We start from the raw sequence: 21,822 nt of genomic DNA, 5'->3' as shown, positions 1-21,822 counted from the left end.
TATAGTATTCATCCAGGAGCCACCAAGATGTATCGGGATCTGAAGAGGGTGTATTGGTGGCCAGCCATGAAGAAGGAAGTGGCGCAGTTCATGACAGCCTGTGAGATTTGCCAGCGGGTAAAATTAGAACATCAGAAGCCAGCTGGAATGCTTAACCCACTGCCGATTCCAGAATGGAAATGGGAGAACATAGCTATGGATTTTGTAGTGGGCTTACCACCAGCGTCCAACAGGATAGACTCTATATGGGTGATTGTGGACAGACTCACGAAATCTGCTCATTTCATTCCAGTTAGGAGTAACTATTCTGTGGATAAGTTGGCACAGGTATATCTGGATGAGATAGTGAGATTGCATGGAGTCCCAGTGTCTATAGTGTCAGACAGAGGACCTCAGTTCACCTCCAGATTTTGGCGAAGTCTGCAAAGTGCAATGGGCATGAGATTAGATTTTAGTACTGCTTTCCACCCACAGACTGATGGGTAGTCAGAGAGGACCATCCAGACCATAGAGGATCTGCTCAGAATGTGTGTTAGATTTTGGTGGTTCTTGGAGGCAGCATCTACCTTTGGTGGAGTTTGCCTACAATAACAGTCATCATGCTAGCATTGGGATGGCTCCTTATACGGCGCTATATGGGAGGAAGTGCAGATCACCTGTTTGCTGGGAAGAGGTAGGAGAGAAAGCTCTTGCAGGACCAGAGTTGGTAGAGATTACCAGTAGAACAGTGCCAGTGATCAGAGAAAGGATCAGAACAGCACAGAGTAGGCAGAAAAGTTATGCAGACATTCGCAGGAAACTGTTAGAGTTTCAGGAGGGAGATTGGGTATTGCTGAAAGTGTCTCCAATGAAAGGAGTGGTTCGTTTTGGGAAGAAGGGTAAGTTAGCTCCACGGTACATTGGACCCTTTGAGATTTTGCAGAGGATCGGAAATGTATCATATAAACTGGATTTACCCACTTCTATGGAGAGGATTCACCCGGTATTTCATGTTTCTATGCTACGGAAATTTGTGTCAGATCCGGATCAGGTCATTAGTGAGCCTGATGTGGAGATTCTAGGAGATCTCACTTATGAAGAGCAGCCAGTGCGGATTTTTGACACGCAGATCAGACAGCTAAGGAACAAGGAGATTCCGATGGTGAAAGTGTTATGGAACCACCATAATTTAGAAGAGTGCACCTGGGAGACGCGGGAGTCTATGCTCCAGCAGTATCCACATCTGTTTTGAGGTTAGTTTCCTCCTCTTTGTTGTGGTTATAGTTTGTTTTAGGAACATCCGAGGACGAATGTTCTTAAGGGGGAGAGAATGTAATACCCGGCTAGAATCCGGCACCGGAATTCCTGTCGTCTGTTGGAATCCGGGGTGTTGGATTTCTATAGAAGGGTAGGATTTATGTCTTCTTAAGTGTTATGTTTTGGTTTCAGGTTTTCAAGTTGAAATGATATGTGTTTTGAAGAGAAAAGTCTATGGAGACTTTTGCCAAGTTCGGCCGCCGAAGGTAAGTTCGGCCGCCGAAAGTGCCCAATGTTCGGCTTCCGAAGCTCAGATTCGGCCCCCGAATGTTGCATGGTTTTGCATGCGATTCGGCAGCCGAAGCTGAGTTGGCCAGCCAGCTCTTGTGCATTCCTTAGTCAACATTTTGGACAGGTGTTATCTCCAAACCCTGTCCAGAAGATTGGCCACGTCTCCCATGTTTTATTTGCAAGCCTTTTAGCAGCTCATGCAAAGTTTTGTTGGTTTTCAAAGGTTTTGAAGGTTTTGAAATGAAAAAGCTTGGTTTTGAGTGTTTATGAGTGTGAAGAGAAGTTGATCCATTTTCTTTGTTCAGATCGTTCATCTTCTTGGTTACACGAGGTAAGTGAAGATCTTGAACATGTTTTAATGGTTTACAGAAGTTTTATGGAGGTTTGGGTAGAGATGCATGCTTAGGTGAAAAAGGGTGTTTTTTTTTATGGTTTAAGCTTGTAAGCATGATTATGTGTTATGTTTGATGTGTTTGTTTTGGACCCCTTTGTACATATACATGAGTATATGTGTGTTGAGGAGTTGAAGTTTGCATGTTTTGAGAGATTGAAGGGATGGAGGAGCTTGTTTGCCGTCGGGGCTGAGTTCTGGATGAACTCAGGTTTGGCAGCCGAAGGTTCATTCGGCCGCCGAACCTCTTGCATGGTGGCTTAGGCTGCCATAGCTTGCCCCCGAGAGGTTTGAATGTTCGGCTCTGTTTGGGGGATTCGGCCGCCGAAGGTGCCGCCGAAGGTTAGAGACTTTTGTCTCTGGAGTGTGTTTTGGCCCCCGAAACTTGCCCCCGAAAGGGTTCGGCCGCCGAAGATTGAGATTCGGCCGCCGAAGGTGCATGAGTTTCGTCTCTGGAAAGGACTTTCGGCCGCCGAACCTGCCGCCGTAAGTGTCCTGTTCAGCTTTTCTTTTGCATGCTTTGTTTGGAAGTTAGAGTGAGTTTAAGGAGATTCTTGGGGAGTTTCATAAAGTTAGTCTTACGTTAGTTTGGTCCCTCATTTGAGTCTTTATGTGCTTACATAGACCAGAGGAACCAAAGAGAGCAGCAGTGAGTACTGCTCCAGCGTTTACAGAACCTGCAGAGTCAGTCCAGAGCCAGAGGTGAGTGGAACTAAACTAATACTTGTTTTAATTGAGACATTAATTGCGTTTAGTATATTTCATGCATCATATTTATGCAATAGGTTGATTGCATTAGAATCCACAAAGATGTTGCATTGCATAGCTTTATTGTTGGTGTGGGTAAATGCTGAATGCTCCAGTGGTTCCAGACAGGAAGTCCAGGACCCCATTCTACGGCCTGGCAAGTATAGGAAGTCCAGGACCCCATTCTACGGCCTGGCGGGTATAGGTAATGATCTATACTGGCAAATGGTAAGTACAGGTGTTATATACACACATACATATATGGTACAGGAAGACCAGGACCCCAGTCTATGGCCTGGCACGGTTTACTGGGACTATGTGGTGATGGGTTTACCCTTGATATGGATTGTCTGTGTTATGATGCATTCCATCAGATCATATTTTAATGAATTGTTTTATTGATCTACTCACTGGGCTATAGAGCTCATCCCACTCCCTTCATCCCAGTCTTGCAGGTTCAGTGTACAGTGTACAGGGGATGTTCAGAAGAGTTCAGAAAAAGAGAAGAAACTTGTAATAGCTTAGAGTGGACATGTAACATGAAAGAGATGTGCTTATTGTATATTCCGTTAGATATGTGCTTGACTTGTGTTGTAAATCTTTTGTTGTGTACATGATCTGTATATGTATAGGTTTTACAGAGTATGTGAAAAACCAGGCTTAACAGGTATGATACAACCCATCTAGAGCAAGCTCTAGTCAGGGGTACAAAGTACAGGGTACAGAGATAGTGCATGCACAGGTTAAGCCCTGGTACAGAGAAAAGAGTTTTTTTTTTTATTTTCACAGATTATGTTTGATCCTGTATGAGATTTACAGGTACACAGAGAAGATAGCAGGCTTGCTACGAGTTCGGGCGGCCTTAAGCCGACCTGAATCCTAGCACCGGTGACGGTCCAATTTGGGGTCATTACAAAGGGCACAAGGTGGGTATCTGTCAGGCCATAATCCGGATGTTAGTCCCACTAATTAAGGCATCTGATGCCAAGGCCATTACAAGTATCCATCAAGCCGTAATCTGGGTGTTAGTTTGACTAATCAAGGCATTTGATGCCAAAGCTACAAGGTGGGTATCCGTTAGACCATAATTCGGGTGTTAGTTCCGCTAAACAAGGTATTCGATGCCAAGGCCTTGAGGTGGGTATTCGTCAGGCCATAATTTGGGTGTTAGTCCTGCTAAATAAATCATTTATGCCCAGGCCACAAGGTGGATTCTGCCAGGCCATAATTCGGGTGCTAGTCCCATAAACAAGCCCGACTAAAATTCGTGTCTAGCGTGTAACACCCGGCTAAGATCCGGCATCGAAATTCCAACCTTCCGGCGGAATCTCCGTTGGAATCCGAAATCTCGAGGTTGGAATCCCTTAGAAGGGTGAAAATAAAGATTTTCTAAAATGTTTTTATATGTTTCGAGGTTTTAAGAAAGAAAGAATTGAGTTTTGAAAGAAAATACCTTGGAGGGAAAAGCCCAGGTTCGGCCGCCGAACATGGTGCGGATGCGGAAGCTCTTTTGGCCCCCGAAGGTGGTCTGGCCAGCCACCTATAAAAGGCCCCTTGTCCGAAAATGGGCGAGTTTTCTCTTTCCATTTTCGGGCAAAGGTGAGTTTTTGGCCTTCCATGGTTGATTTTGTGTTTCTCTTTCAAATCCTTCAATGTTTTTACGAGTTTTCATCTTGTCTTGAAGTTTTTAAGCTTAAATCGAAGTTTGGAAGCTTTGGAGACTGTTTGACTCATCTCCACGTTGGGGTTGCTGTCACTCCTAGATCTCCAAGAGGTAGGCCTAGATCCTTGCTTTTCCTATGTTTTAAGGGAGATTTATAATTTAGTCCCTGAGTATTGCCATTATTAACAAGTCAGTCCCTGTATTTTTAGAAACCTATTAAAATGTCCTTATCTTTTATCTCCGTCAATAAAATAGTCATTCCATCTATTTTTGCCGTTAAAAATATAGTAAAAGACTAAATTACCCCCCATTATTTTCCTCCTCCTCCTCTTCCTCCTCTTCCTCCTCTTCCTCCTCCTTCCTTTTCTTCTTCATCAATTCTTCCTCCTTCTTTTGCTTTTTCTTCTGCTTCTGCTTCTCCTTCTGCTTCTGCTTCTTCTTCTTCTTCTCCTTCTTCTCCTCCTCCTCCTTCTTCTTCTTCTTTTGCTTCTTTTTCTTCTTTTTCTTCTTTCTCTTCTTCTCCTCCTCCTTCTTCTTCTTCTTCTTCTTCTTCTTCTTCTTCTTCTTCTTCTTCTTTTTCTTCTTTTTCTTCTTTTTTTTCTTCTTTTTCTTCTTTCTCTTCTTCTTCTTCTTCTTCTCCTTCTTCTCCTTCTTCTTCTTCTTCTTCTTCTTTTTCTTCTTTTTCTTCTTTTTTTTCTTCTTTTTCTTCTTTCTCTTCTTCTTCTTCTCCTTCTTCTTCTTCTTCTCCTTCTTCTTCTTCTTCTTCTTCTTCTTCTTCTTCTTCTTTTTCGGAGGAGGAGGAGGAGGAGGAGGAGGAGGAGGAGGAGGAGGAGGAGGAGAAAAGAAAAGATAGGGACTATTTCGTTGACAAAAAGAAACGATAAGGATATTTTAATAGATGTGAGAAAAGATAGGGACTATTTTGTTGATAAACAGAAACGATAAGGACGTTTTAATAGATTTCTAAAAATATAGGGAGGGATGATTTCGTTGATGGAAAGAAACGATGAGGAAGGACTATTTTGTTGATGGAAAGAAACAATAAGGACGTTTTAATAGATATGAGAAAAGATAGAGACTATTTTATTGACGAAAAGAAATGATAAGGACATTTTAATAGATATGGAAAAAGATAAAAACGTTTTAATAGATTTTTGAAAATGTAAGGACTAACTTGTTAATAATAATAATATCCAAGGACTAAATAAAAGATTTTATTTGAGGGTAAAATTGGATTAAAATTTTTTTCTCTCTCCTCCTTTATCTAATTTTAACGAAAAAGAGGACAGAAGAACTATTTCGTTGACAGAAAGAAAACATAAGGATGTTTTAATAGATTTCTAAAAATACAGGGACTGACTTGTTAATAATGGCAATACCCAAGGACTAAATTATAAATCTCCCATGTTTTAATTAAGTTTTATGAGGGTTTATGGGGGTAAAGATGCATGTTGTGGATGGATCTAGAGCTATAGGGTTTGAGTTGGGTCTTTGATGAATGTATGATCCCTTTTATGTTTATGTTGTTGTTTGTTAGGGTTTTAGGTTAGTTTTGCACCCCTTGTGCATGTTGAAGTGAATATGAATGCTTTTGAAGTGTTGGGTTGGGTTTTGGTGAGTTTTGGTGGCTGAGTGTTTGAGGTAGAATCGGGTTCTGCCATTCTTTCAAACCCAGGTTCGGCCGCCGAACATGCGTATGGAGGCAGCCTTTGGCCGCCTAAACTGCCCCCGAAAGCATGGACTTTCGGCTTTGGAGGGGAGTTTTGGCCGCCGAACCTGCCCCCGAAGGTTAGTGACTTTTGGGTCTGTGAAGGCTTTCGGCCGCCGAACCTAACCCCCGAAAGTGCCTGACTTTCGAATCTGTAGGGACTTTCAGCTGCCGAACCTGCCACCGAAAGTCCTCTGCCCAGTCTTTCTTTGCCTGTTTTCGATGCATGTTTTATGATGTTTTAGGGGGTTTTTGGGGAGATGTTTAGAGTCCTTATAGAGTATGTTTGGTCCCTTATTTGAGTCCACCTGTGTAGGATCGGACCTGAGAGACTGAAGAGACCAGTAGTGAGTTAGCTGCTTCAGTGTCAGTCAAGCGTTAGCATGAGGTGAGTAGAACAGAACTCTTCTATTTTTAAAGCAATCAAACTTTAAGCATGTTCATGCATCACAGATACCATGTTTATGTATTAGGTTGTTGCATTAGAATTCACGAATATGATGCATTGCATAATTTATTGATGATGTGGATGGATATTGGATGACCCACTGGCCCTCGATATGTTATGATATGATATGATATGGAAGTCCAGGTCGAGGCCCATTCTACGCCCCTAGCACGATGTAAGAGAAAGTCCAGGTCGAGACCCATTCTACGCCCCTGGCACAGTTGGATATGTTATGTTATGTTATGTTAAGCGAAAGTCTTAAGGAGCTCCCGTTGTAGGCCGGGCACATTGGATTATGTAGAGGGCTACTGGTGACAAGTCCATCCTTGATGTGTATTGTTTGTGTTGTGATGCATTCCATATGAGCATAGTTTATTAAACTGTTTTTTTTATGGTTCTGCTCACTAGGCTCTTGTAGCTTACCCCTTTCCCCTAACCCCCAGGTTTGCAGGATTAGAGTTAGAGCGGGGAAGTCACCAGGGTTGATGGTATATGTTATGTAATAGAATAGTAGTGGACATGTATCATGTAATGGTTTAGTTTTGTGCTTTGCCCTAGTTTATGTTTTGTAAATCCCAGTGAACATGTTTTTATGTAAAAGTTAAATGATGAGTTATGTTAATCCAAGCTTGATGTATATGATGTTGACCATACTAGAGCATTTGATGAGGGCTCTAGTGTGGGTTTTATGTTCACAGTTCATGATGAATGTACAGGTCAAGCTTGGTATGTGAAAAGTTTAAATTTTTTATGAAAATATATGTTCATGTATGGGATTTTATCAGGTACACAGGATGTATAGTAGCGGTCCGGTTTTCGGGTCGTTACATAGTGCCTAGCCAAAGATGATCCGAGCATTATAATACTGCCCTGGTAGGTTTCCAGGCATTCTCCAGTCTAGCATGCTTCCGGGCAATTGCCGCAACTAGTCCTGATGATGTTCCAGGCATTTTCCTTACGAACTTCATTCGTCCCGCTTAGTAGTTCATCTCGCTCAGCGGTTCTTCTTGCTTAGCAGCCCCTCCCGCTTGGTAGGTCGTCCTTTCTTCGCAAAAAGTTTTGGAATTTTGGTAGTGAATGCAAGAGTAGTGACGGGCCAAAAGGCGGATTCTATTAGGCCATCCGGGCGTTATTCCCACTAACAAAGGCATTCTATGACCACAAAGCAGATATTCGCTAGGCTCAACGAACCGAGTGTTAGTCCCATATTTATAAAAATTTTCTAAGACATTTCATACCCAAGCCATAAGGCGTGTGATCAAGCATACTTTAGGCACATTTTTACTATTATTATTGATGCTAAATTATACATTTTCTAGGTAATTTTATACTTTTGATAATATTTTGCAGAGAAAGATGAAAAATGAAGGTTTGGTGAAAAATGACCTAAAATGCATGAAAATTTAATTTGGCAGGAGTAATTTGGACAAATCACTCTCAAGAATGACTAAGGAGGCTGCACAAGTAGATGGAAGCAAGAAGCTAAAACTCAAGATTTCGATGTGCTAGAAGTGATTTGCCCAAATCACTGGGCAAATCAATTATCATAGAATAGAGAAGGGAAGAACCGCATAGACTCGCGACAAGAGCAAGCGATTTGCCCAAATCACTGGGCAAATCGATCATCATAGGCAGAAAAATGTAGAACGGCGGGAAACACCAAAATTCGAATTTCAAGAGTTCTATTCCATCTCAAACACACCAAGACACATTTAAAACACATCAAACACTTTATAAAAAGAATTTCTTCACTCAAGAAAATCTATTTATGAAGAAATACAATCAAGGATGGAATCAAAGACCAAGTCAAAAAGGAATTCCATCCAACAAGGGGCTGTTTTCTAGGGTTTTCATTCATCTATAAAAAGGGACAGCAAACTAGCAGCAAGATATCACTGAGGATCGCATCCCTCACAAGCACTGAAGCTGCCTTCTTCCTTTTCTTCTTTTTGTATCTTCTTTGCAAGTCATGAGTGGCTAAATACACAATTTCTAATTGAAGTTAGGAGAAGTTTCAGTTTATATATATGAATTGGGAGATCTGAAACTCTATTGTTAATCTTTTATTCTTAAAGATTTATGCAATTTGATTCTTCTTATCATTATTACTTTGTTGTTTGGATCAATAGGCCCATTGTTCTTGATTGCAAGGTAATATAATGTTAGTTTAAATACTTTAAGTTCGTAATTGCTTAGATTATTCAAACACAAGTAACAATTAGTGTAACAACTAAGAGGTTGTATGATCTAACTCACCACGCGGTTGGTTAGTTAGAATTAGGTCTCTCTATTTCTTAAAGCAGTTAATAGTTGAAAAATAAAAACCCCCAAGGACGTTCCTTGGCGACTTGTTAGCTAGTGATTGATTAGCGAACGTTTCCTAATTTATCTAAACCTAATGAGAGATTTAGTTGTGTGGAGCATCTTCTACAACCAAAAATTTATTGAAATAAATAAAAGAATTCAAGTATCGATGATCAATTCTCAAACTAAAATGGATCCTGTACTTTAACTAGAGCTTTTTCTCCTTGATTTATTCTTCTTTTAATTATAACTATCTTATATTGCTTTAGTTCTAATTTCATCATCAAAATCCCCCTTCCTTTACTTTTATTATTGATTTGCCCAAGTTAGTGTTTGGAAAATCGTAGTGTCAGCCAGAGGTGAGTGGAACCAAACTTAATCTTTTAAATTGAGAAATTAAATGTTTTATCATGTTTCATGCATCATGATTATGTAATAGGGTGATTGCATTAGTTTTCACGAATATGCCGCATTGCATCGATTGTTGTTGATGTGGGTGAATATTGGATGACCCAATTAGTCCATGACAGGAAGACCAGGACCCCATTCTACGGCCTGGCACAGAGTAAGGAAAGACCAGGACCCCATTCTACGGCCTGGCACGGTTATGGGACTCGAAGACCAGGAGCCCAGAGGAGGCCCTGGGGCAATGGTAAGTAATGTATGTTGTGACAGGAAGACCAGGACCCCATGCTACGGCCTGACACAGAGTTAGCTTGGACTAATTGGTGACAAGTTCACCCAACCCTTATGTGAATTGTCTGTGTTATGATGCATCAAATTGGAGCATAGTGTTAATATGTTTTATAGTTCTACTCACTGGGCTTTTAGCTCACCTCTCTCCCTTTACCCCCAGGCTTGCAGGTATAGGATAGAGCAGGAGTCCGGATAGAGTAATGAAGTTTTGTTTATGTAATAGCTAGCAATGGACATGATCAAATTGTAATGTAAAGTCTTAATCAGTATAGTTATGTAATGAGATGATGTTTATGGATTTTAGAAGTGTGCTTGACCATAGATTGTTGTTATCCCTTTTAATACATGATCTTAGAGTTTTTTTATGATGTTTATGTAAACCAACTCAACATATGTTATGTCACCCATTGGGGGCACTGATGAGATCCCACAGAGGGATCAATGTTTATGATTTATGTTATGTACAGTGCGTGCACCGGTTGAGTTGGGTTGAGGTATATGGAAAGAAAAGTTTTAATTTTTATGCATGTTGTTGATCATGTATGGGATTATACAGGTTTACAGGTTTCATGTCAGGCTTGCTACGGGTCTCGGCGGCCTTAAGCCGATCTGGATCTTAGCGCCGGTAGCGGTCCAATTTTCGGGTCGTTACACAAATGTTTTAAGCATGTTCACGCATCATGAATACCATGTATATGTATTAGGCTGTTGCATTAGATTTCACGAAGATGTTGCATTGCATAATTTGCTGTTGATGTGGATAGACCAAGGCGACCCCAATAGCCCTAGATATGATATGTTAATGAAGTTTTGAGGAGCCCCACCGAGGGTCGGGCATAATGAAGTCCTAAGGAGCCCGAAGGGCCGGGCAATAATGAAGTCCTGAGGAGCCCGAAGGGCCGGGCACTATGTTATGTTACAGAAGTCCTGAGGAGCTCCTTTGAGGGCCGGGCACCATGATATGTTACAGACAGAGGGAGTTTTGGTGGTCATGTCCATCCGTGATGTGAAATGTTTGTGCTGTGACGCATTCCATGAAGGCATTATTTATTATTGTTTTTTCTGTTCTGCTCACTGGGCTTTTTAGCTCACCCCTTTCCCTTAACCCCCAGGTTTGCAGGTATGAGGTCGATCGGGAAGTCGTCAAGGGTTAATGTTATGTTTATGTAATAGAGTAGCATGTTAGTGGGGACATGTAATGTAAATTGATATAATGTATTACAAGAGAATGGAATGTAATGTAATGTAACGTAAAGTAGAGTTATGTTTATGGATTAGTGTTGTGCTTGGCCCTAAGGCTTGGTTAGTCCCTTTTTAGTACATGATGTATGTTATGTTTTAATGTTGAGTTGAGTTTGAACCAAACTTGTGGCATGTGATTGTTTACCACGCTAGGGTATTTGATGAGGACTCTAGTGGAGGTTTTATGCTTATGGTTTTTGATGCATGCACAGGTTAGGTTTTGGTTCATCGGATGTGATCCAAGCTTGATGTATGTTATGTTGACCCAGCTAGAGCATTTGATGAGGGCTCTAGTATGGGGTTCTTTTATGTTTCCAGTTATGTAGCATACAGGTCAAGCTCGATATTTACATCAGATGTTTAAGTTTTTATGTTAATGTTTTGATCATGTATGGGATTTGACCAGGTGACAGGATGTATGTTAGGCTTACTACGGGTCCCGGCGGCCTTAAGCCGATCTAGATCCTAGCGCCGGTAGCGGTCCAGTTTCCGGGTTGTTACACTCGCCAGGCCACATGTCCGGGTGTTGACCCCATTCTTGCATGTTTCCTAAGATATTTATTTTATGGTTGCTAGTTAGGCCAGTGACCATGTGTTATGGTCGGATAATAACCCCTCTAGGAGCTGCAGTCTTAAGCAGAAAAGGCTCAATCCACCGTAGACAAAGTGGTTGAATTGTAAGTCGAGCTTCAGGAGTCGGTGGCCCGGGGCAGAGAGATGTTCATACAAGGGAAAGACTGTCAAGAAAGAGCTCATTAGGCAATTTCCTGTAGAGGACTTCTTCTGGATTGACAACATCTTCCCGAACGAGGAGAACGGGGATGAGGATGAGCAAGATGAGGAAAGGGGGACTGAAGACAACCCTCTGACTCCTATTGTAATAGCAAATAATTAGGTTGTTTTAGAAGCTTAGGAAGAAGCGACTGATGATGTCCCTCCTACTTTGTAGTTTTTCTTTTTATTGAATGAAAATTTTTCATTTCATTTTGTCATTGTGTTTACAAAGTTTGTATGATCGATACTTAACTGAATAGGTGGAACTAGTATAAAACTTTCGTCATGAATGTTTTCATCAACAACCTGCACATCAAGAACAAATGAACTAGACATAAAAATATTAGCCACAAAAAGATCATGTGGATGTGACCCATTCTCCTCTACAACTTCCAAAACAGCTTCATTCACCTTCTCCACCTCATCAATCACGTGCTCCCCATGTCCACCATCACTCACAACCTCTTCTATAAGCTCATTGATGGAATTTTCAGCAACAACTACATTAACTTCATGCATTACAACTTCCTCTTCAATTTCAATCTCTATGGAAGTTGATATTGGATCTTTAGCCTCTTCTTTCTCCTTTTCTTTCTCCATCTTCCCTCCTTGAATTAGTCTTGTCAACCTGTTGTCCAAATCCCCATAAAAGTGTGAAGATAGACGCCTGGAAAAATGTTTTCAGTATCCAAAATCCAAACCACACTCACTCATGACTAATATATTTTGATCAGTCAAAAATTAAAGAAACCATCAGATTTCCAAACTGGTTTTTAAAGTGGTGGCAGTACAGGGGTATTTCTGAAGAAATTCTTTCGTCTGAAGCATCTCAAGTATATCAGTATTTCAAAAGCAATTATAAACCTAACTTGAATGAAACCTATATACCCCCTTTAATGTATTTTTGTGTAAACTTTTTTATTCCTTAGGTATACCAATGGTTTTTTAATTTTCAGTATATGGCGGGAACTTCTATTCCAGCTATAGTAAAGAAGCATAAAATTAAATGGTGGGGATCATTCAGAAACACCACCACATAAATGGTTGTTAAGGAATGGATAATTAAAAAGGCACAATTCCCAGCTATATCTTATACAATAAAATTATCCCTGCAAGATAGTTCTTCATTCGGAGTACAAAAGGCCTAGTGTCAAGCTCTACTTGCAGCTGCTAAAACTCCAGAAGAATATAAGCTGATTTGTCAACAGATGTTCAATCAGCTTACTTCGAAAGAAAAATAAAAAATAAAGCAATCCTGTGATAAAGAATCGTCAAAGGAATCCACTGATAAAGAATCATCAAGAAAGTCTTCCAGTAAGAAAGTTTCAAAAAAGCAGTCTAAGAGAAAAATTAAAAAATAGTCCAGTTCTGAATCGGAGTCAACAGCGTCATCCCAGACGTCATCCTCCAGTAAAACCCAAACATCTTCATACTGTGATGGTAATGAAGACGACTGTTATGGGATTCTTCCACCAGTAAAAATCAAAAGTAAAACGGGTAAAAGAAAAGAGAAAAGGGAATCAAAGGTGAAAAAAGAAAAGAAAGAAAAATTAAAGAAAAAAGGCAAGAAAAAGAAGGACACCTCATCTTCGTCCTCATCAGCATAAGGACAGAAATAGTAAAAGGATTGGTAGACAAACTATTGATCTACAGTAAAAAGGAACATAGGTGGCAGACAGACTATTCACCAATAGTAAAAAGGAGCAGTAAAAGACAGAAACAGTGGCAGACAAGTTACTATATATTTTTCTCAAATAATAAGAAATGGTGGACATTTCAAAATCTTAAAAAAACTTTATTTTACAGGAAGAAATATTTTGTATAAATCGATATACTATAGATCAAAATACGAATAAATAGATTATATCATAAAAAAATGACTCACTTTAATATTTTTTTAATTCATAGTGAACTAAATCTACTTAAAAGGTTTATATTTTATAAAATTTTAGTTTATTTCATGTCCATGGATCGACAATAACCATTCATTTTAAAAAAAATTTTAAATATATTCTTATAATTTATACTCACCCATTAAATAATTTTTATCAATATTTTTTTATTATCTTATAATTATTGTCATTTTTATATTATAATAATATATAAATTAATTATTATAATTCTATTTAATTTAAGACCCGCCTTCGGCTGCTCTTCATAAATTATGATAGTATCCTCTGTAGAGATTTGGTCTTCCACATGAACGCTTGAAGATGGAGCGAAGACACAGAAGATTTCTCCAGAGATTTGGTATTTGTCGTGAAGGCATTCTACATCTCTCTCTGTTAGTATGGAAGGGATGTCGCTGATTAGGTTGCCTTCGTTATCATGAGTTCCCCTCAGTGGAACGATAGGAGCTGAGGTGCGGATGGAGCTGTCGGAGGAGGAGTTTAAGGCGGAACTTTCACCAGAAGCAAGAGAAAAAGAGGAACTATTCCTCTTTATTTTGAAAGAGAAAGCAAACAGGAATTACCTTGAAAGCAAGGAGGTGTGAACAAAAAAGAGGAATCGCCAAGTCTTTTCTAAAGCAAAGATGTCAGTTGTGAGCAAAAATGATATTTGGAGAAGAAGAAGGGTTTTTATATGGTGGTTTCGATGGCATACTTTAAATGCGGCTTGAAAAACAGGGTAGCCATCATTGATGGGCAGGAGTAGGCGAAGTGACGTGAGCAGAGAGAGATCAATTTGATTTAGCTCCATGCCCCAGATTATGAAAACAACTGTCACCTTCAAATTTGAAGAATCGAAGACCAGTAGGGGGGCCTCTAATATAACACAACAATCCCAAAGTAAGCCATGAGCTGTCACCATAAGACAGGACCACGTGACAAGAGTCTTATAAGCCGATACGCGGTCCTATCCGAGAAAAGGATGTCCCAAACACCATTGCATCCGGTTCTTCATCAAGACTCGCCCTATTTAGAAAAGGTTGAGTTTTCACATAAAGTTATTGTTAGTGGGCACAATCCAGTAGATCCCCATTATGCCGGCAATTATGAGATCCCCGACCAATTAGCTGGTGGGATCCCTCATTAATTGGCCGGCATCTGCTGTAATTATAGAAAATGTTGTAATTAATTTCATCTTCTTACAGTATAAAAGCTAATGATCACAGATGCAAAGGTATGTTATTCTCTTATACAAATACTCTTGAATTCTAAGCAATTCCTTACACTCGTCTTATTTTTCAGTTTACTGACTTGAGCATCAGAGTGGCTATTGTAGGTGTCAACCACCTCACTTTTTATCTCTTGCAGATTGACCAACCACAACACAGTTCTATTCCGACCATATCAAGTCGTATTATGTATAACAATAAAAACAAAGAAACTATCAACGTGAGTTTGGTTTAAAAAACAAAAGACACAATCTTTTTATTATTGTACTAACTAAGAAATCCAATAGGTATAACAAGTTCACTTCATAATTTCTTTTAGCAACAAAACCAGAAGATCTCATAAGAGATTTATGTAACAATTTGTTGGGAAAATATTAAAGCATCAATTCGATCTATATTAAAATGTAACCTGTGGAGTAATTTGCGTAATTTATTCATTTAAAAAACTATACTTTTAGAATAATATTTAAAGATTTTTCTAAAATAATATTTAGAAGTTGAAATTTAAAATTTCCTCTCATCCATTAAATTATAAAATCATACATAATTTCTTTTCATTTAAAAATAAAAATTTAAAAGTTGAAAAAATAAATTTTTTCATTTCAAATAATAAAATTAATAGAAAACAATTGAATTGAATTTTTGTGAAAATTTGTTTATTCCAAATAAGAGTATGAGTCTAAGAAAATGTTATACTTGTACATATATGCTATTTTTTTTTCTTTACACAAGTAATTCATCTATATTCCTTTTTCTTTTATTCCTAACCAGAATTAGAGGAAGAAGTAAAATAAGCCCCGATGTCCATGGGAAGTGATAAAGCCCCGCCTATTGATGGTTTTAATAGCTACTTCTTTAAGAGAACTTGGAATTTAGTGGGCAGAGAGCTAGTTGAAGCAGTTAAGGAGTTCTTTCTATATGGAAGATTATTGAAACAGATAAACGCTGCTACCCTAACCATCATACCAAAAACTCCAAATCCGGAGGGGCTCACAGACTATCAACCAATAGCGTGTTGTACTGTTCTATATAAAGTAATTACCGAGGTAATTGCTGGGAGGTTCCTAAGTAGAATTGTTAGTCATGTTCAATCAACATTTGTACTTGGTAGAAGGATAACATATAATATTCTGCTTGCACATGTTTTAGTGAGGAATTATGATAGATCCAGAGGAGTGCCTTGCTATGCTATGAAGATTGATCTTAGGAAAGCGTATGATTCAGTGAAATGGGACTTTCTTGAAGAAATAATGTTGGGCATGCATTTCCCCCTCAGGTTCATTGGCTGGGTTATGAAATGTATCATATGACGGTCTACAAGGAGTGAAGGCACAACTCAGGATCTCCGTAAGTCTACGGTAGCCAACTGGACCCAGCCCCAGCTGATAGCCAACTAGTCGTTCCTCCCTAAAGAGTCTTAGAAACAACTAGGCTTATGGTAGGAGGAGACATCAACATGTCTCATATAACACCCCCAAAATAAATACATGGAAAGGAATTACAATAAATTGTCTCGACCCTTATCTTCCTACTAATTTCTACTAATTTATCCCAATATTGCTTTCTGGGAATTTCAATGTTGAAAAATTACAACTTTGATCCTTGAAAACTCTATGACCCTGATACTCCCCCACTTAAACGGTTGACGTCCTCATTAACTGAGCTTGTTGGGATTCTTCAATCTTCGAGTCCGACGCTTGGTGATCTGATCCCAGTCGTTGGACAACCTTAATCCTTGGTATGAAATCCTTCAGTTCTTGGTATCTCCAACCCAATTGATCTCTGTGAACTGCTAGCTCTTAATGATGATGAAGCTACAAAAACTCTATCTTCGGATGGTGAATGTTCTGCCCTTGATTTCTTAGTCTACTGCAAATGTTGCGAGAAATTGTTACTTTACTCCTCTTCACGAACTTATTGCCTGAACTCACTGATCACTGGTTCTTTTCTCCTTAACTTGTCTCACCATTACTTGTCTTTAATTGTCGACCTTACTCTTTGCCTCAAAACACCATCCCGTCATACCACAAATCTATCAACCTGCATACACTCATGCCACACGTCATTGCGATTAACCTGTAATAGTCTCATAAGAAAGGTTAGTACTAACCACGTTAGATTCAAATCCGAATTAATATAGCAAGTCATCTAGAATACAACCCATTATAAATCAACAGGTGTGCCAATAGAACTTGACCACTAAGACTTGAACTGCCTTTACCCATCTCCTTGACACAACACAATGTTGTTCCACTTGTAGCGAAGCTCGGTGAATCCTCCTATGAAATCAGTGTCCCCATTGTCCAAAGAGTTCACTCACCACTCTCTTTCTCTTTTGTACGTTTCATGGTCCTCCCCTTCATAAGCTCTGGTATTATGTACACTTTATCTCCTTTTCCTCTACCTAAGAATGTAGTATGCCTACAAAATGACGCACATTGCACACAAAATATCCACGATCACTGAAAAGTGGCATTTTCTTGTTGAACCCTATGAGCCACAGAAATCTACTCAAAACAACTATTAAGATTGACTATACATGAAGTAATTAATACCATCGTTATGACTCAACACTAAGAAATTATGAGAAGATACTCCCTTTTTATTATACGGCTTTCATCACCACTCACAACATCGACTTGCCTCATCAACTTGCCTCCAGCAACCTGTGCTTCTTGACCTATCTCAGTCCTCCTCCACGGTGGTCCACTTGTGAGAACTTTTATTTTTCCATGGGGTCTCTTTCTAACCCAATGACAAAGGTAGGACTAAACTTGTCCTTTTAATAATTCACATCATTTTCCATCCCTTCTACGGAAGCTATACACTATATGTTCACAATACCTGTTAGTACAAACTTATCAAGTCCCACATCACGAGGAACCTGACTCAATACTTGATCAGACCAAATTTAGACCCATTTATCATGTTGTTATTAATGTTAATTTACACATTTTCTGCCTAATTCTATGGTTTTAATATTATTTTGTAGAAAATGGTATGAAAATGGTATAAAAAAGTAATTTGGTGAAAATGCTCTTAAAAATGCCTAAAAGAGGATAAAGGAGAACAAGCATGGTTTGCCCAGGTTGTTTGCCCAAGCCAAATTGCAGCTAAAGTGAAGATAAATAAGCAAAGTACAGACAACAGAGTAGTGGGAAATTCAAATTTCAAATCCTCAAGAAGTTTTGCCCTTATTAAAAATGTGAAGACACCTCAGCACTCAATTTTGCCTATTTAGGAAGCTAAATCTCAAGAAAATACAATTGCCTTCCTAAATAGGAAAGAGAACTCCATCTCAACAAGAAAACCAAGGGCAACACTTTCAGCTATAAATGGATCACAAACAAGCAAGAAAGCCTGCCTCCAACCTTCAGATTGCAAGATGCCTCCTTCTCCAAGCCGCTGACTCCTTCTTCCTCTTCTCTCTCTTTTATTTTTTTTGTTTTGTTTCAGCCATGAGTGGCTGAAACTTCTTTTTCTAGTTGAAGATTCGGTGAAACTTTAGTTGTTTTATAGATTGGGAGATCTGAACATACATTTTTTATCTTTTGTTTTTCAATATTTATGCAATTTCATGCTTAATTCCATTATTGCATTGTTGTTTAGATCAATAGGGCCCATTGATTCTTGATTCCAAAGTGATAATTTATTAGTTTGGATAGTTTTAAGTCCGTAATTGCTTGGATTATTCAAACACAAGTAACTCTTAGTGTAAAAACTAAGGAAATTGCATGATCTAGCAATATCACCATACGTTTGGGTAGCTAGAATTAGGTATCTCTAATTCTTAATGCAATTGACAGTTGTTAGATGCCAAAGGCCCAAGGACGTTCCTAAGCAACTTGTTGATTAGTAATTAATTAGAGGACGTTCCCTAATTAATTTATGCTTAAGGAGGGATATGGTGGTGAGAAGCGTCTTCCACCTCCATAACTAATTTATTGAATCAAATAAAGGAATCTTTGTGTCAATGATCAATCCCAACAACTAAAGTGGATCCAATTCTTCAACTAGAGCCTTTCTCATTATTGAATTTCTTTACTTTAATTATTTGCTTTACTTTGTTGCTTTCAGTATTAGTTTAATTCATCAATCTCAAAACCCCCATTTTATTTTACTTTCAGTTTGTTTACTTGGTCTTGATAAGGAAAATAGGTAAGTATCAATTCCCTGTGGATTCGATCCTTTTGCCACTATCCACAGTTGTAAAATTATTGGTAACCAAAAAGGTTATTTTTGACCGGTTTGGACAATCGCACAGTAAAAAATTGGCGCCGTTGCCAGGGAATTGATTTAACTAATTTATTTTTCTTTCATGACCAGGGCTGGATGCAAGGAAACTCTACCTTACGATGCAGAAATTGAGCGTACAATCAAGCGACTTGGGAAGCAAGTCAAGTCGAGGAGCCAAACAGGCGACTTGGCAAGCAAGTCAACCCGACTTGGGGAGCAAGTCACCGCTGAAGCAGTTACTGTCCAAGAGACAGCTCATACAGAATCTGCCACAACCGAACCAGAAGTTGCTGCCCCCAAGGAACCAGCAACACCCATCGCAGCATCACTTGCTGCAGAAACAGAACTGGCAATCGCAGAAACAGAGTGCAACTCTGCTGAACTTGACTAGACAGCCGCGGAGATGGCTGAAATCAATATACAACCTGCTGCACATGCTGAACCTACTGTTCAAGATGAATTCATACCAAAAAATCCAGCAATGAGGGCACCAATACCAAGAGAAAGAACACTGAGAGAGTTGGCAGCCCCTTTAGGCGATCAAGCACCTCTTTGCATCACCTATCCGCCATTTACAGCTGACAGTGCATTTGTCGAGACCGATAAAAAATAACCTTTTTAACTACCAATAATATTAAAACTATAGACAGTGGTGAAAGGATCATATCCACAGGGAATTGACACTTACTTACCTCTCTTGTTAAGACCAAATAAAGTAAAGTGCAAGTGCATATAAAGTAAAAATGGGGGTTTTGAAATTGATTTGATTATACTAATAAAAAGAGTAATTAAAAAGAAAGTAGATGGTAAATTAAGAATGAAACAATAATGGTGAAAGCTCTAGTTGAAGATTCAGATTCACTTTAGTTGATGGGATTGATCATTGACTCATATGTTCCTTTGTTTGATTCAATAAATTGGGCATGGAGATTGAAGAAGCTTCTCACCTCCATTATCTCTCCTTAAGATTAAATCAATTAGGAAAAGTCCTCCAATTAATTACTAATTAACAAGTTGTCAAAGAATGTCTTTAAACCTTAGGCCTTTTACAACAGTCAATCACATTAAGGAATAGAGAGAACCAATTCTAGTTACCCAAATGTATGGAGACAACACTAGATTATGCAATTTCCTTGGTTGTGCACCAAGTGTTCTTGTGTTTGAACAATTCAAGCAATTACGGACTAAAAATCATTCAAACTAACAATGTATTACTTTGCATCGATGAATCAATGTAGATCTTAAATAACAAAGCAATAATGTCTCAAAGCATGAAATCACAAGAATACTGAATAACAAAAGATTAACAATATAGTCGAAGTCTCTCAATCCACAATACAACTAAAGCTTCACTTATTCTTCAACTAGAATAAAAAAGTTTCAGCCACTCATGGCTGAAACAAAATAACCAAAAAGAAAGGTAGAAGAGGAGAAGAAGAAGCCGAAGGAGGTGGAGGCGCGGCGGTCTGGCTTAATCCGGATGGAAGAAGGACAAGAGTCTCTGAGAGTCTAAAAAATTCATGGCTGTCAATGAGAGTACCTTTTTATAGAGATTAGGTGCTGCCCTAGGTCTTCCTTGCTTCCTAATTAGTGTAGAGGCTGCCCATAATGCTGCCCATGCTCAACTTGCTGCCCAAGTTGTTGCAGAAGAGGAAAGAATCGGACTGCAAGGCTTCAGAAGGGAGTTAGTGCGCAGATTGCTTTCAGAATAGGAAAGGGACATACCTTGTGCTTGAAAAGGAAGGAAGAGTGATTCAAGGTTTCCAATAGAGGAAGATGGCGCGGCTTGACCTTCAGGAGAGAGGTGTGCATGCGGATGGCATTGAATAGGAAGGAGGCGCGCGGATGGTGCTCTGCAGAAGAGGCAGGCGCGCAGATGCTTCTGAATAGGAAGTACGCATTGTCCAGATTTCCTATTTAGGTGGAGCTTCTTTTGAATCTTGAATCTGGACTAAATAAAGGCCAAGTGCGTTGAGATCTCCTTCCTGAATAGAGAGTGGTGCGCGGATCATGCTGCAGAAGGAAGTTGGCGCGCGGTCATTGAATGCAGAAGGGAAAGTGCATCTGTCCAGTCTTTCCTTTTTAGGTGGAGCCTTCGTTTGAATTTTGAACGCTGAATGTAGGAGAGGCAAGTGTGCCTTCATGAGATCTTGCTGCCTAAATTGGAAGATATGACTGTTGCAATATGTGCACATCTTTGAACAAGGAAAGAGAGATCTGCGATTCGAATTTCAAATAATCTTCTGACTGAGCTTTCCTTATTTACTTTTGCTTCTGCACTTTCCTCATTTGAAGACTTTCCTTTTCTGAACACTTGCCTTATTTGAAAACTTTCCTTTCTTGGCACATTTCTAAATAAGGCAGGAAAGATTCTGCAGTTCAAATTTCAGACAGTTTGCTAACTGTGCTTTCTGACTCTTTCCTTATTTGGCACTTTCCATATATGAAAACTTTCCTTATTTGGAACTTTCCATATATGAAAACTTTCCTTTTCTGGAACTTTCCATATTTGGCACTTTTTGGCAGTTTTAAGAGCATTTTCTCCATATTGTCTTTTCACACCTAGTTTCTGCAAAACATGAACAAAACCACCAAATTAGGTAGAAAAGGTGCAAATAAACATCATTAAGATCATGATAATATGACTTAAAATATGCTCTGTCAAATACCCCCACACCTAACCTTTTGCTTGTCCTCAAGCAAACAAACACAGTTAAACAAGCTCTCTTTGCTTTGATCCTTTATGTCCACTTAAGCTCTTACTCTAGACCCCTATTTTGAATCATTGCAATGAAGAATATATGCATCAAGGTTACTTACCTCTTTCCTTGTCTCCCTTTACTTACCATGGCTAGGATCGGTTTTACTCAAGAGAGAGATCATACATACATAAGTTCTTGTTCAATTAAGACATATTCTAGCTTTCAGAGTGACTTACCCTTACCTTGAAGTACTTTATTAAGCCTTT

Source organism: Manihot esculenta, chromosome 7, assembly GCF_001659605.2.
Source record: "Manihot esculenta cultivar AM560-2 chromosome 7, M.esculenta_v8, whole genome shotgun sequence".
Lineage (NCBI taxonomy): Eukaryota > Viridiplantae > Streptophyta > Magnoliopsida > Malpighiales > Euphorbiaceae > Manihot > Manihot esculenta.
This window is presented reverse-complemented; position numbering follows the sequence as displayed.